This window comes from Schistocerca serialis, chromosome 3 (assembly GCF_023864345.2).
Source record: "Schistocerca serialis cubense isolate TAMUIC-IGC-003099 chromosome 3, iqSchSeri2.2, whole genome shotgun sequence".
NCBI lineage: Eukaryota > Metazoa > Arthropoda > Insecta > Orthoptera > Acrididae > Schistocerca > Schistocerca serialis.
In genome coordinates, this window is record NC_064640.1 from 896,288,469 (window position 1) to 896,304,804 (window position 16,336).

A 16,336-nucleotide genomic window follows, 5' to 3' on the forward strand; every position below is an offset into this window, starting at 1 on the left:
CAGAAACGTGATGGTACGCATTTCTCCTCCTTACACGATGCATCACAACAACGTTTCACCAGGCAGCGCCGGTCAACTGCTGTGTGTGTATGAGAAATCGGTTGGAAAGTTTCCTTGTGTGAATGCTCTGAAAAGCTAATCATTTGCATATCACAGCATCTTCTTCCTGTCGGTTAAATTTCGCGTCTGTAGCACGTCATCTTCGTGGTGTAGCAATTTTAATGGCCAGTAGTGTGTATCATTTTTGTCCGACTGCAACAATATATGCAATAAACTGGTGCGTTCGCAATATGCAGAACTAGGAGGATTGCGACGGTGCTCCACAGACCACTGTTTGTGGACTGCTTGTATAAAAGCATGCGTTGTAGACACACCTTGTCAAGTGAAAAGCAGGGTCGCCATGAGGAGCATCTCCTGAAGAGCACAAAAGTCATAGACCATTTTTCCGTCGTGTGCGTACCGTGAAGCGGGGGATTTGGAAGTGATCCGCTATTTCAAGTTACTTTACATACAGACGGTAAATTTGTGGATATTGTTTCCTTATCAGAACTTCATGCACCAAGTCCCTTCTGCAACTTCTAGAAACCTGTAAGAGGAATTGTAAAATATTCTGTGCATATATTGTGTGTGTGTGTGTGTGTGTGTGTGTGTGTGTGTGTGTGTGTGTATGTATGTATGTATGAGAAGAACGACGATGTTAAATACTCTGAATAAAGGTTTGGAAAGTATACGCTGAAGTGACAAAAGTCATGGGAACCCTCCTCATGCCAGGTCGGACCTCTTTTTGTCCGGCATAGTGATCTGCACGACGTGGCACAGACTCGACAAGTCGCTGAAAGTCTCGTGCAAAAATATTGACCATGCTCCCTCTATAGCCGTCCATAGCTGCGAAATTGTTGCCGGTGCGTGATTTTGCGCACGAACTGGCCTCTCGATTTTGTCCCATAAATGTTCTATGGGACTAATGTCGAGCGATCTGGATGGCCAACTCATAAGCTCGCACTGTCCAGAATGTTCTTCAAACCTCTCGCGAACTGTCAACCACAAAAATTCCATCGTTGTTTGGCAACATGAAGTCCACGAACAGATACAAATGGTCTCCATGTATCCGAACGTAACCATTTCCTATCAATAATAGGTTGAGTTGGACCAGAGAACCCAGTCCATTCCATGTAAACACTGCCCTAGAACAATGGCTTTATGACAACTTAGGTCCATAACTGCGTGGAGTCTGTGGAACACTCGAACCCTACTAGCCGCTCTGTCCTAACAGAAACGTTCGTCGTACGTCCCACATTGATTTCTGGGTTATTTCACGCAGCGTTGCTTGCCCTAGAAATGGATACTACAATCAAACGCTGCTGCTCTCAGTCGTTAAGTTAAGGCCGTCGGCCAGAGCGTTATCCGTCGTGAGAGCTAATGCCTCAAATTTTGTGTTCTCGGGACACTCTTGACACCGTGGATCTCAGAATATTGAATTCCCTAACGCCTAGATTCAACTACCATTCCGCGATCAAAATCTATTAATTCGCGTCGTGTGGCCGTAATCACGTCGATAACTTTCTCACATGAATCAGATGTGTACAAATGACAGCTGCCCTTGTGTACGCGATACTACCAGCATATTTATGCGTGCATGCCGTTATCCCACCAAGTTTTTCACCTCAGCGTATAAGATACACACAAGAAGTTTAAAATGCAGTGAAATGGTATGTGGGAAAAAGCTCACATGTTAAGATTTAAGTTGTAAATTAGCAACCAGTGCGCATTTTCTCGCGAGTGAGATGTGGAGGGTCTGGAACTGTATGAGAAGACAAACGAGTTGTGGAGAAAGGCTGTCAGGACATAGAGTGCCGTGGAGTCCCCTGTGAAGACCATGCCCCGACGGACAGCCATCTCGTTGGCCCCTGACACCTCTCCCTCCAGCCGGCGCAACTACAGTCAGTGGAATGTCGGTGCCCCCAGTTGTTGATTATTGCTCACACAGCGCCGCCGTCTGTACACCGCGTGAGTCTGTGTCGCCTTAAAGTCGACAACACTTGCTCACAAGGAATCGTCGACATATGTCTTCTACATTTAAATTTGTACAGGGTGGGCTAAAAAACGGCCGCGAGAACATTTATAAGACTGACGCGGAATTGATTCTTGTTAATGAATAGGAGTATTTCCCGCCCACAAACTGCTCGAAACCATGATTGCGGTGCACCAATCAGTTGCTCTCACATGTCGGCCCACGCATATCTTCTGAATGCTATGTCCTGATTACTTCGCTGTGCCATTTCGTCTGAGTGAGGGAGAGGAGCAGACATGTACGACGAGCAGTTGAATGCAACACAAAAGGGTGATCACGATAAAATAGCACATGTTGCTTGTCAGGTGTCGTGCGAAGTACAATTCGTGGGAAACGTGTGTGAAAAACTGATCGCGAAAGAGCTTAAGACAGGAAGTGTTTTGGCAAAACCTCTAGTAAAGTCTGCAGTGTCAAATTGGTACGAAATGTGCTGTATAGTGACCAAAAAGCGTAACTATGATAAAAAAAAGTTCGAACACCACAAAACGTGAGTGAAGGGAAGCTCGAAACTGGGTTCAACGAAATCTCAACGCTGTTTGCCTGTGTAAGTGGGAATTAAGAAACTAAAATTAAAATTTAAAACAGTCTTGATCGCAGTTTTTTTTATTGGAGTGAGTGACCAGTTTCGACTCTTTCATAGAGTCATCTTCAGACTCCAGAACTGTGGATGGACACTGCCAGACGAGTTCTCTCGTCCCTCGACGGGCAGTTACACGATCGTCGAGGGACGACGGAACTCGTCTGGCAGTGTCCGTCCTCAGGCTGTGGACACCAATAGGAGCAAAATTTTAAATCTTCCCGTTCTGCACCCGAGCTAGGTTGTTCAGTGGTAAGCCGTGCGGGTAACCGTGCGGTCTGAGGCGTCTTGTCACGATTCGCGCGGCTTCCCCCGTCGGAGGTTAGAGTCCTCCCTCGGGCATGGGTGTGTGTGTTGTCCTTAGCGTAAGTTAGTTTAACTTAGATTAAGTAGTGCGTAAGCCTAGGGACCGATGAACTTAGCAGTTTGGTCCCATAGTCCTTACCACAAATTTCCAATTTGTTCAGTGGTAAGACGCTGAACTCGTATTGGCGAGGACGGCAGTTCAAGTAGCCCTCTCGCCACCCAAATTTAGGTTTTCTGTGCTTTCCCTCAATCTATTAAGGTGAATGTTGGGATGGTTCCTTTGAAAGGGCACGGCTGTTTCTTTCTCCAATATCCCCCAACCCGTACTTGTTCTCCACCTCTCATGACTTAATCGTCAACGAGATGTTAAACCTTCCTTTCTTTTACTCTGTACGGAACGGTTTGGACCGATTATGTAATTCCGAAACGCAGGCTTCGGAAGATTTGAAGCGCTTAATATGAACCTCTTTGCAGTTACTGTCATTGCCTGTGTTTAGAGTGCCTGTCGCACGCCGTCTGCACCTGGATTTGACGAATACCCGTTGAGTGTAGCAATGAGCCGTCCTAACAAATTAAAAAAATTATAAAATAGATAATCTTTTTTCGTGACAGTGTCAAATGTATACCTAACCTCGTTCACGGGCTTGTTCGTAGCAGTAGCCTGGCTGTGCAACTTCCTTCTTCATTGACGTAGTAGATTGCAGTACTTGTGTCGAAGGCCAGAGTATACCCTCGCGGACGTTGAGGGCGACGATGAGAAAATATATCTGCTGACATTTAATGTAGGCCATTACTCGGTTACGTGCAGAACCTGCTCGCCTGCACCGTGCGTTGCTGAACGCTGGATAGTTGGCAGCAGTACAAAATTGCCAACAACATCGTAATATCTGCGAAACAAGGACGTAGCAGCAGCAGTACAGGAAAGACTTGCAAGTCATACTGAGCTTTCGAGTGTTTTCCTAGGTTTCGTGAATGTTTTGTAAAGGAGGGAAACAGACGGTATAGCGATCCACTTTACAGAAATACTGTACATTTTGATTCATAGTATCATTACCATCTGAATTGTCTGTATCAGGGAATGAGAGGAAATAGCCACGATCTCTTGTAAATGACTATGTCAATGACTTTCACTAGAGAACAGAGAAAACATGGACAATATAAGTCTAGATACGCTAAGTGATAAACGGAATACGATCTTTATGAACTCAGTACGAATATAGAGGATTGTATTATTTGCGAACGCATTAGTCTGTGTTAATTGTTTTCTTATTCTTAAACCAGTATGGTTACCTCTTCAAATGCCTACAGCTCTAATATAACTGCTGTGCGGAGTGGCCGCACGGTTTGAGGCGCCATGTCACGGATTACGCGGGCACTTCCGCCGGAGGTTCGAGTCCTCCCTCGGGCATGGATGTGTGTGTTGTTCTTAGCATAAGTTAGTTTGAGTTAGTTTAAGTAGTGTTTACATCTAGGGACCGATGACCTCGGAAGTTTGGTCCCTTAGGAATTCACACACATTTGAACATTTTCTAATATAACTAAGTATTTCCAAATATAGGATTTCCAGTTATGTTATAGTCTCTCACATTAGTGTTTGGTTCGTTTAAGAAGCAAACATTTGTTTTTCTAATTACTGGATGACTCTTTTTATTTGATTTATTTATTTTTTCCATTTATGGGCGAAAAAATGGAGATGAAAAATCACGAAAGACTCTTAAGAAGAGCAATAAATTGTCGCCACATATACTAACGAAGAATTGTAGTCTCTCCAGACACATTCAGGTAAAATAGGAAGACAGGGAAAGTGCAAGTGTTGTGCTGTTCAGGAAATTGCAGTATATCAGGAAACATATAACGTGGTGTTTCCCTACATTAACGCAGTTTCCCAAAATTCACAAAATTACGTAGCCTTGTCGAACATCTCTGACAAAACGATCGTCATTTGTAACAGCGTGTAACAACGACGTTGTCTGGAATGCATCTCAACACAATGCACACCATTCGTCTAGTATGACGACCTCGAATATACACAGAAACATAGCACACATGTAATGCATATGCATCTATCGTTACGTAGGACTCCTCCAATGACGTGAAGTGTCCCAGCGCGTAATATACAATCTGTATGCAACCGCGCAATGTACACGGTCTAGTCACATTAGCGTGACCATCGCCTATGTTCGACATCAAAGTGCAATAACCACTCACAGACGGCAGGTAGCAGCACTAGAGTGGATGGTATGTAAAACATGTTCTGGGGAGGTGGAAAACAGTGCAGTCGTGGTTGAAAAGCAGAAACGGAATGATTTATCAATTATCCACAAGGGCATGATCATTGGGTTAACAGACAAGGATGGAAGCATTCCCGAAACGGCTAAGTTCGTAAACTGTTCGCTTGTCGCCGTGGTTAAACTATACCTTGCGTGGCAAAATGGCGCTGTCCAAAGCTGGCGTAGATGACAGGGGTGAACGACGGCTGCTGTCATCTATACGGGCCGATAGACGTGCAGCTGTTGAGCAACTAACCGCCCAGGTGATGCTCAACTAGCGTTCACCGAATGTTGCTGCGTATGGGCCCTGCACAGGGCGCCTGCTTCAAGCGCCCATGTTGACTGACGTTCATCGGCGACGAATGCTGCAAACTGCAAGCGAATTGGACGTACACTGAGTGGTCACAGGTGGACTTTTCCGATTAATCAGTTCTATGCTCTATCGGACAGATGGTCGTTAACGTGTACGGCATCACAGTCTGAAAGCAATTCTGAACGTCGCAATGAAGCAACACAAGTATGCATGTCTCCTTGGGGACCACGTCCAGCCCTATATGCAGTTTCTTTTCCCTCGGAATGATGCCTTCTACCTGCAGGACAATGCAATGTGTAACACAACTCATACTGTACGAGCTTGGTTGGAAGAGCACCAGAATGGGTTTACCGTACTCCCCTGGCCACCAAAATCTCCGGGTTAAAGCCCATTGGAGAATCTGTGGGACAAAATGGATCGGGCAGTTCGTGCTGTGTATCCTCAACCGAGAAACCAGGCGCAGCTGGCCGCACCTAATATGAAAAACCTACACTACTGGTCATTAAAATTGCTACACCAAGAAGAAATGTAGATGATAAATGGTTATTCATTGGAAAAATACAGTGTTATTACAAATGATTGAAGCGATTTCACAGCTCTACAATAACTTTATTATTTGAGATATTTTCACAATGCTTTGCACACGCATACAAAAACTCAAAAAGTTTTTTTAGGCATTCAAAAATGTTCGATATGTGCCCCTTTAGTGATTCGGCAGATATCAAGCCGATAATAAAGTTCCTCCCACACTCAGCGCAGCATGTCCCCATCAATGAGTTCGAAAGCATCGTTGATGCGAACTCGCGGTTCTGGCACGTTTCTTGGTAGAGGAGGTTTAAACACTGAATCTTTCACATAACCCCACAGAAAGAAATCGCATGGGGTTAAGTCGGGAGAGCGTGAAGGCCATGACATGAATTGCTGATCATGATCTCCACCACGACCGATCGATCGGTTTTCCAATCTCCTGTTTAAGAAATGCCGAACATCATGATGGAAGTGCGGTGGAGCACCATCCTGTTGATAGATGAAGTCGGCGCTGTCGGTCTCCAGTTGTGGCATGAGACAATTTTCCAGCATGTCCAGATACACGAGTCCTGTAACGTTTTTTTCGCAGACGAAAAAGGGGCCGTAAACTTTAAACCGTGAGGTTGCACAAAACACGTTAACTTTTGGTGAATTGCGAATTTGCTGCACGAATGCGTGAGGATTCTCTACCACGCAGATTCGCACATTGTGTCTGTTCACTTCACCATTAAGAAAAAATGTTGCTTCATCACTGAAAACAAGTTTCGCACTGAACGCATCCTCTTCCATGAGCTGTTGCAACCACGCCGAAAATTCAAAGCGTTTGACTTTGTCATTGGGTGCCAGGGCTTGTAGCAATTGTAAACGGTAAGGCTTCTGCTTTAGCCTTTTCCGTAAGATTTTCCAAACCGTCGGCTGTGGTACGTTTAGCTCCCTGCTTGCTTTATTCGTCGACTTCCGCGGGCTACGCGTGAAACTTGCCCGCACGCGTTCAACCGTTTCTTCGCTCACTGCAGGCCGACCCGTTGATTTCCCCTTACAGAGGCATCCAGAAGCTTTAAACTGCGCATACCATCGCCGAATGGAGTTAGCAGTTGGTGGATCTTTGTTGAACTTCGTCCTGAAGTGTCGTTGCACTGTTATGACTGACTGATGTGAGTGCATTTCAAGCACGACATACGCTTTCTCGACTCCTGTCGCCATTTTGTCTCATTGCGCTTTCGAGCGCTCTGGTGGCAGAAACCTGAAGTGCGACTTCAGCCGAACAAAACTTTATGAGTTTTTCTACGTATCTGTAGTGTATCGTGACCATATGTCAATGAATGGAGCTACAGTGAATTTATGAAATCGCTTCAATCATTTGTAATAGCCCTGTATATTATACTACAACTGACATGTGATTACATCTTCACGCAATTTGGGTGCATAGATCCTGAGAAATCAGTACCCAGAATAACCACCTCTGGCCGTAATAACGGCCTTCATACGCTTGTGCATTGAGTCAAACAGGGCTTGGATGGCGTGTACAGGTACAACTGCCCATGCAGCTTCAACACGGTAGCACAGTTCATCAAGAGTACTGACTGGCGTATTGTGACGAGCCAGTTGCTTTGCCACCATTGGTCAGACGTTTTCAATTGATGAGAGATCTGGCGAGTGTGCTGGACAGGGCAGCAGTCGAACATTTTCTGTCTCCAGAAAGGCCCGTACAGGACCTGCAACATGTGGTCGTGCATTATCCTGCTGAAATGTAGGGTTTCGCAGGGATCGAATGAAGGGTAGAGCCACCCTTCGTCACACATCTGAAATGTAACGTCCACTGTTCAAGGTGCCGTCAGTGCGAACAAGAGGTGACCTAGACATGTAACCAATGGCACCCTATATCATTACGCTGGGTGATACGCCAGTATGGCGATGACGAATGCACGCTTCCAATGTGCGTTCACCGCGATGTCACCAAACACGGGTGCGGCCATTATGATGTTGTAAACAAAACCTGGATTCATCCGAAAAAATGACTTTTTGCCATTCATGCACCCTGGTACGTCGTTGAGTACACCATCGCAGACGCTCCTGTCTGTGATGCAGCGTCAAGGGTAACCGCAGCCATGGTCTCCGAGCTGATAGTCCATGCTGCTGCAAAGATCGTCGAACTGTTCGTGCAGATGGTTGTTGTCTTGCAAACGTCCCCATCTGTTGACTCAGAGATCGAGACTTGGTTGCACGATCTGTTACAGCCATGCGGATAAGATGTCTGTCATCCCGACTGCTAGTGATACGAGGCCGTTGGGATCCAGCACGGCGTTCCGTATTACCCTCCTGAAACCACCGATTCCATATTCTACTAACATCATTGGATCTCGACCAAGGCGAGCAGCAATGTTGCGAAACGATTAACCGCAATCGCGATAGGCTACAATCCGACCTTTATCAAAGTCGGAAACGCGATCGTACGGCCGCGCGGGATTAGCCGAGCGATCTAGGGCGCTGCAGTCATGGACTGTGCAACTGGTCCCGGCGAAAGTTCGAGTCCTCCCTCGGGCATGGGTGTGTGTGTTTGTTGTCAGGATAATTTAGGTTAAGTAGTGTGTAAGCTTAGGGACTGATGACCTTAGCAGTTAAGTCCCATAGGATTTCACACACATTTAAACATTTTTTTGCGATGGTACGCATTTCTCCTCGTTACATGGGGCACCACAACAACGTTTCACCAGGCAACGCCGGTCAACTGCTGTTTGTGTATGAGAAATGGGTGGAAACTTTCCTCATGTGAGCACGTTGTAGGTGTCGCCACCGGCACCAACCTTGTGTGATTGCTCCCTGAAAAGCTAACCATTTGCATATCACAGCATTTTCTTCCTGTCGGTTAAATTTCGCGACTGTAGCACGTTATGTTCGAGGTGTAGCAATTTTAATGGCCAGTAGTGTATGTTTTTCGGGGTGATGCTTTTGAACACAAAGTGTAGATTTGCTAATCACATGTATGAGTTTCATGTTTCTCTTGTGATTCGTTTATATTGTCCCGATGGTCTGTCTACTTGTGTTTTAATACACTTTTGATAGCTAAACCTTCGTACCTGTTCAACAAGAGTAGGTTGCGGTAAAAAAAGACGATATCATGAAAAACTGATAAGTATTCGAGCTTGGTTTCCAACCATTTCGTTTTAACTACTGCGCCACCTCGCTCTTCTCAACCTGTAGCGGTGTGCTATTTTCAGTCGTCCACCGACGCCACGAGGGCATCGCTGTTCCGGCATCTCGTCTCATACCGGTAGTAATCTGCGGTGAGATGACACCGCTTCCTGCAGCGTAACAAAGTTGCCGCGCTGAAAGCCTGTCACTCGTTCATAGAAGGCAGCCTCCCGGAGATGGTGTCCCACACAGACTCTAGCACACTCGCCGAGTGACGCGCAGGAACGTCGTCCTACGTTGCGAAGAACCGCTCTCGCATCCAGTTCTTTTTACATAGACAATGATACGTGGAGTACTGGCTCAGTTGTAGTCGAATTAAATCAGCCGACGCTGAGGAGCTTTAATTAAGAAACGAGGCACCAAAAGTTGTAAATGAGTTTTGCTATCTGAACAGAAAAACAACTGATGATGGCCGAAGTACTGAGGATATAAAATGCAGACTGTCTATAGCAAGGGAAGCATTCATTACAAAGAGGAATTTAAAAGGAAGGTCAGCGTTGGCCGTAATATTGATGTTTTATTGATAGCAGAATCGATTTTCGATCACATGGTGATCATCTTCAGTGATGTACAAATTAAACTCAGACGCTGGTATCAAGTTATCAATAACCAAAACTGAGAAGCGATCACAATGTAATGTATTTATTGTGATCGCTTCTCAGTTTTGGTAACTGAAAACTTGATACCAGTCTCTGAGTTTAATTTGTACAGCACTGAAGATGATCACCATGTGTTCGAAAATCAATTCTGCTATCAATAAAACATCTAAATTACGGCCAACGCTGACCTTTCTTTTAATTTAACATATATGGTCGTTATGCACAAAGCACTCCATGGAGTCGCCAATCAATAAAGAGGAATTTATTAACATTACAGTTGCGTTCTACCAAAACTACGGTTTGGTAGTTTTGGTACACTACATAAATGACGTAGTAAATGGCAGGATTACCGGTACTATTGATAGCATTCATAGGGATAGAAACATAAGTGGGTATATGAGAGAGAAACTAGGAGCGACAACTTCTGTGTTTTTTATATATGCGTAAAAAATATAAATTGCATTTTATAATTAACAAAAATTAGCTTCTGCACTCTTATGTAACCAAAGCAGTTACTTTTGATACAAGTACAGTGTAAGAGCACAAACATAAAAAATCTATATTATTATTGTTGTTATTTTGTACTCAAGGGAACGTTCTTCATCATGATCAAAAGCAAGAATTTCCTGTTATTGCTCATAAGTGGAAAAGTTGTTTGTGAATAACAGAAACATGTTTTATATAAGCTCGACGACATACTGAAGCGATGTTCGATACGTTTTTTTTCTGGTTCTTTTGTTAACTTTATCTTTTTTTGAGGAGATTGTGTTTTCTAGCCCTTCATTTTGCTACTACATCCCTATGTTTCACGTTACAAACCAACAATTTTCGAATAAAAGCAGAATTAAACGTTGATATTTTCAGGTTTTCCATAAATACTGCTTATTTTTTTAGTAACAGGTAGGAGGATTACGTAGAACTACACTGAAGCGCGAGAGAATCTGGTATAGGCGTGCGTATTCAAATACAGAGATATGTAAACAAGCAGAATACGGCGCTAAGGTCGGCAACGCCCACATGAGACAACAAGTGTCTGGCGCAGTTATTAGATTGGTTACCGCTGCTACAATGGCGGGTTATCAAGATTTAAGTGAGTTTAAACATGGTGTTATAGTAGAATCACGAGCGATGGGACACAGCGATGAAAGGGGATTTCACGAGTGTACCGTGAATATCAGAAATCCGATAAAACTTCAGTCTTCGACATCGCTGCGGCCGGAAAAAGATCCTGCAAGAAAGGGATCGACGACGACCGAGGAGAATCGTTCAGCGTGACTGAAGTGCAACTCTTCCCGAAATTGCTGCAGATTTCAATGGTGGGCCATCAACAAGTGTCAGCCGAAGGCCACCCTTGATGACTGCCCGACACAAAGCTTGACGCCTCGCCTGGGCCCGTCAACATCGACATTAGACTGTTGAGGACTGGAAACATGTTGCCTGGTCACACGACTTCCGTTTCAAATTGTACCGAACGGGTGGACCTGTACGGGTATGGAGACAACCTCATGAATCCATGGACCCTGCAGTTCAGCAGGGGACTGTTCAAGTTGGTGGAGGCTCTGTAATGGTGTGGGGCGTGTGCAGTTGGTGTGATATGGGACCCCCGATACGTCCAGATACGACTCTAACAGGTGGCCCCTAAGTAAGCATCCTGTCTGATCACCTGCATCCATTCATGTCCATTGTGCATTCCGACGGACTCGTGCAATTCCAGCAGGACAGTGCGACATCCCACACGACCAGAATTGCTACAGAGTTGCTCCAGGAACACTCTTATGAGTTTAAACAGCTTCCGCTATCCACCAAACTCCCCAAACATGAACATTATGGAGCATATCTGGGATGCCTTAGAACGTGCTGTTCAGAAGAGAACTCCACCCACTTGTACTCTGATGGGTTTACGGACAGCCCTACAGGAATCATGGTGTCAGTTCCCTCCAGCACTACTTCAGACATTAGTCGAGACTGTGCCACGTCGTGTTGCGGCACTTACGCGTGCTCGCGGGGGCCCTACACGATGTTAGACAGGTGTACCAGTTTTTTTGGCTCTTCAGTGTAAAATGTTCCATAGGTTGCATGGCCATTTATATATCCTTACTCAGTTTCTAGACCGTTCACCAATTCCGATTTCTAGGGGAGACTAGTAAGACACTGATCGCATACGAAAACAGAACGATGGGAATGAGGTAACGTCCTGTAGGTATACAATACACCTAACGGAATGTAGTTACTATCTCAACTGAACAAGGCAACTAGGAAAACTACCGTTGTCCATATTTGCTTATGGTAGTCTGTGGTAGCCTACGGTAGTTTTACTACTCTAGTTAGCATCAAATATAAATTCAAGAAGCGTTTGAAAAGTGTTGCTATAGAAAAATGCTGAAGATTAGACTAGTGGATCACGTAGCGAATGAAGAGGTACTGAATCTAACTGAGGAGAATAGGAGAATAGAAATTTATGGTAAACCTGACTAAAAGAAGGGACCAGTTGATAAGACACACTCTGAGGTATCAATGAATTTTCAGTTTGATCTTGGAGCTAACTGTGGTGAAGGGGGGAGGGAGGGAATTGCTAAAGGTGACCAAGACTTGACTACAATACGTTAGTCGAAGAAGCTTGCGAAGAGCGTGGCGTGAAGAGCGGCATCAAACCAGTCTTCGGACTGAAGGCCACAAAAGCAAGAACTAGCTCAGATGGATACAGATAGGGAAACAATCGATTATGAGCCTAGTTAAATGTGTTTTCCAGCGCTTACCACAATTTTACTATCAAAATGTTTATTTTTCACCTATATTTGCAGTTCTTGAACCGCTGAACGATGTATGGTGCAACATACGAGATATATCGTTAGACCCATCTTCGTATTCTATTCGGGGGAGTTGCGTTGCATATACTATTCTTTCCTGACACAAAATTTCTCTAATTTTACCGCAATTAACAACCATAAAATTGCATCTGTTGACGAGGTGGCTAATGCACGTTAATGTTGTTGTGCACAGACCAGAGGTAGCTGGTTTTAATCCTGGTGGTAGAAGAAATTTTCATCATCTCTGTCTGGCCTGAAAGAGGGGTAACACTGAGAGTGTCCTGATCTCTAGCCTGTACGCCAACGTCCTAGATTAAATTTTAAATCTATCGACAGTGGGTCGCACAATGAAGACATGTGATATTGTTGGTGGAGATCTGTCGGTGGACCCCTTGGTGTTATGAAAGGAGACGTAACGTGGAGGCTATCATGGAATTTTACCAACTCATTTCCTTTCTTTCCATGTTCATCCATAGTTAAACAAATTTATCATACATCGTACAAATATTCCTGACAGTGTCCACGTGGAGTGTTACACACTTCCGATTCCATAACAGATTTACCACGAGGGACTGTGGGATTCTTGCGTTGTTCTAGCATTCACTTACGGGTTGTGGGACTGCCTCAGAAGGAAATATAGAGGAAATTGTGTAATATAACTCTCCTTCGACATTAATATCATTAGAGATGGCGCAGAAGCATAGTAGAGAGGAGGTAAAGACGTAAGTTTAGAGTTTATCGCGTCATCGACATTGACGTGTGTACACACGGTGTACTATTGTAGTGTCCTAACCAAAATTGCATGCGTTTAACAGATTTAAATTATCAAAACAGAGTCTAAATCTGCCTGATATGACAAGGAACTGGAAGCCACTCGTCCAGAATTATCTCTCTTGGACATGGACATGCAAGGAATTCGATTGTGGCCTAGTTTAATGAACCGTTCAGGTTTCAGAAACTGTGGCTTACGCGTTATTTCGTTGACTTGCGGCTGTGCAAACTTAACGTTCTCAGGCGACCTCTACATCTACATCTACATGATTACTCTGCAATTCACATTTAAGTGCTTGGCAGAGGGTTCATTGAACCACAATCATACTATCTCTCTACCATTCCACTCCCGAACAGCGCGCGGGAAAAACGAACACCTAAACCTTTCTGTTCGAGCTCTGATTTCTCTTATTTTATTTTGATGATCATTCCTACCTATGTAGGTTGGGCTCAACAAAATATTTTCGCATTCGGAAGAGAAAGTTGGTGACTGAAATTTCGTAAATAGATCTCGCCGCGACGAAAAACGTCTTTGCTTTAATGACTTCCATCCCAACTCGCGTATCATATCTGCCACACTCTCTCCCCTATTACGTGATAATACAAAACGAGCTGCCCTTTTTTGCACCCTTTCGATGTCCTCCGTCAATCCCACCTGGTAAGGATCCCACATCGCGCAGCAATATTCTAACAGAGGACGAACGAGTGTAGGGTAAGCTGTCTCTTTAGTGGACTTGTTGCATCTTCTAAGTGTCCTGCCAATGAAACGCAACCTTTGGCTCGCCTTCCCCACAATATTATCTATGTGGTCTTTCCAACTGAAGTTGTTCGTAATTTTAACACTGGTCCATCCACTTGTCAAATCCATACACCACCATCAAGACGCAAGTTCAGCTCAGAGGAATCACCGTTTTGAAAGGGGCAGCCCCCGGAGGAGGGCTATCCCTATCTTTTAGCTTGCTCGCTTTACAACCCGCCGGTTAGTGACCGCGGGGTTGACGATGCCAGCCGGCCGGAGTGGCCGAGCGGTTCTAGGCGCTACAGTCTGGAACCGCGCGACCGCTACGGTACTCTTCAGAGGACAATTCAGGAGCGCCGCGTGGTTTGGTGAAAATTCAGTTTCCCTTAGAGTTGTCACTTTATCCCACCTTCACCTACAAGAACCCAATTTCAATATAATAAATGCCAGGGGCAGTCTAAGAGTTGGTAAAGCTTCTTTACTATTATTACACAAATGATTGTGAATATGCCACCGACAAAGTACGTATACTTCCCATGCTGTACAAAGTTTGCTAGCTATTCTTGTTGGGTACCAAGTAAGTTAGTCAGCGTTAGGCCTGAACTCCGTGTCAGCCATACTCTCAGTTTTCAGTATTACACAGAATTAGGAGTTTAGACTGAGTAGTTGTAGGGGAACTCGGGGCGGAACGGGATACTTAATGTTTAACAATTTCTATAAAGTAAGGGAGCACAAGGAAACACTTCTTAAAGTGAGACAAAAACACCTTGTAGTGTAACCTAATGTACCTTATTTTAAAATAACTTAAAACAATACATTTTGCATTTTTTACAATTTTTCAAAGAAAGTCTTGCATATTTCCCGTTCCGCTCCACCCACGGGGCAGAATGGGATAAGGGTATTCTTTGTTAAATTATTGCATAAACGTTGAATTTGAATTACGAATATCGTATTAAACTATGACAAAATGTTGTATAACAGGCAATTCAGACTAAGGAATGTGTAATTTAAACAATTAAAAAGTCATTCTTCAAAATAAGAAAATGCTTTGATGTCATTCTGAAAAATGTATAATGCTCAATAACCACCAAACCACTAACTACTAGTCCTTTCGACAATAGTCACAAACCAGTATTTCCTCTTCATCCTCACTGTCTATGCCAGCGCATGAATTGTGTGCCCACTCTGGCATGCGACCCAGCCCTCATTAGAAACGGAGTAGAAGTCCCCACAGTAGAGACACTCAGCATCCTCTCTCTCTCTGATTCTCTCTTATCCATCATCTTCTTCCTTTTATTTTTTTAAGGTCTTTGATATCCTCTGTTTTGGTTTTTTTGGGTGTACAGTTTGATATTTTTGCCTTAAGTTGCATTGCACCTGACGTCTCTGTCCTGACATTGTTCATATTTGTCCACCCTCCTCCTTTCTGTAGGCCTACTTTACATGCGACAGCATTCTGCAGTTCCTTCTTATAAGGAGAATCTGTTAATAGGACGGTTTTTCCTTTTCGTCTTGTAGTCTGCCGAGTATTTTGACAGATTAGTGGGATTGGAATGACAGACTCGCGCGATAGCTGGGAAGCTGAGTTGTTCGGCGAACATAGCTGGTTGGGAGAGTCTGGTATCCATGAACATCCAGGCTGGATTTTCTTTCTACTTGCATCAAAATATGACGGGGCAGAACGGGACACTATCCCATTCTGCCCCGTCCCGTTCCGCCCCAAGAGCACTTTTGAGGTTAACAACTTTTATGGAGTGTAATAACTGACGTATTTAAATGCATTAAATAACTAAAGTATAACAAATGCCATGCACTTTAAGGGAATGTGTCATTTTAGGGTATACAATTAACAATTAACAGCTTACCTGCCGTTGAAATTCACCAAACGTTAGAACGACGCAAGTAGTAACGTGACGGACAACAATTCACTTAGATCTTGCACTTCAAACTAAATCAGAATGGCTGCCCTCACTTCCCTTCCATTCGGAAAAATAGTTACATGCCCATACAACAGGTTGCAACAATGTCCAGCCCAGAAAAGAGCAATTTCCCATTGTGCCCCGCTATCCCGTTCTGCCCCGAGTTCTCCTATATTATATTACGGTGTTTAGTAATAAACGCACGTTAATGGCAACTCGAACTTTCATTTAAAGTAGATTTGCT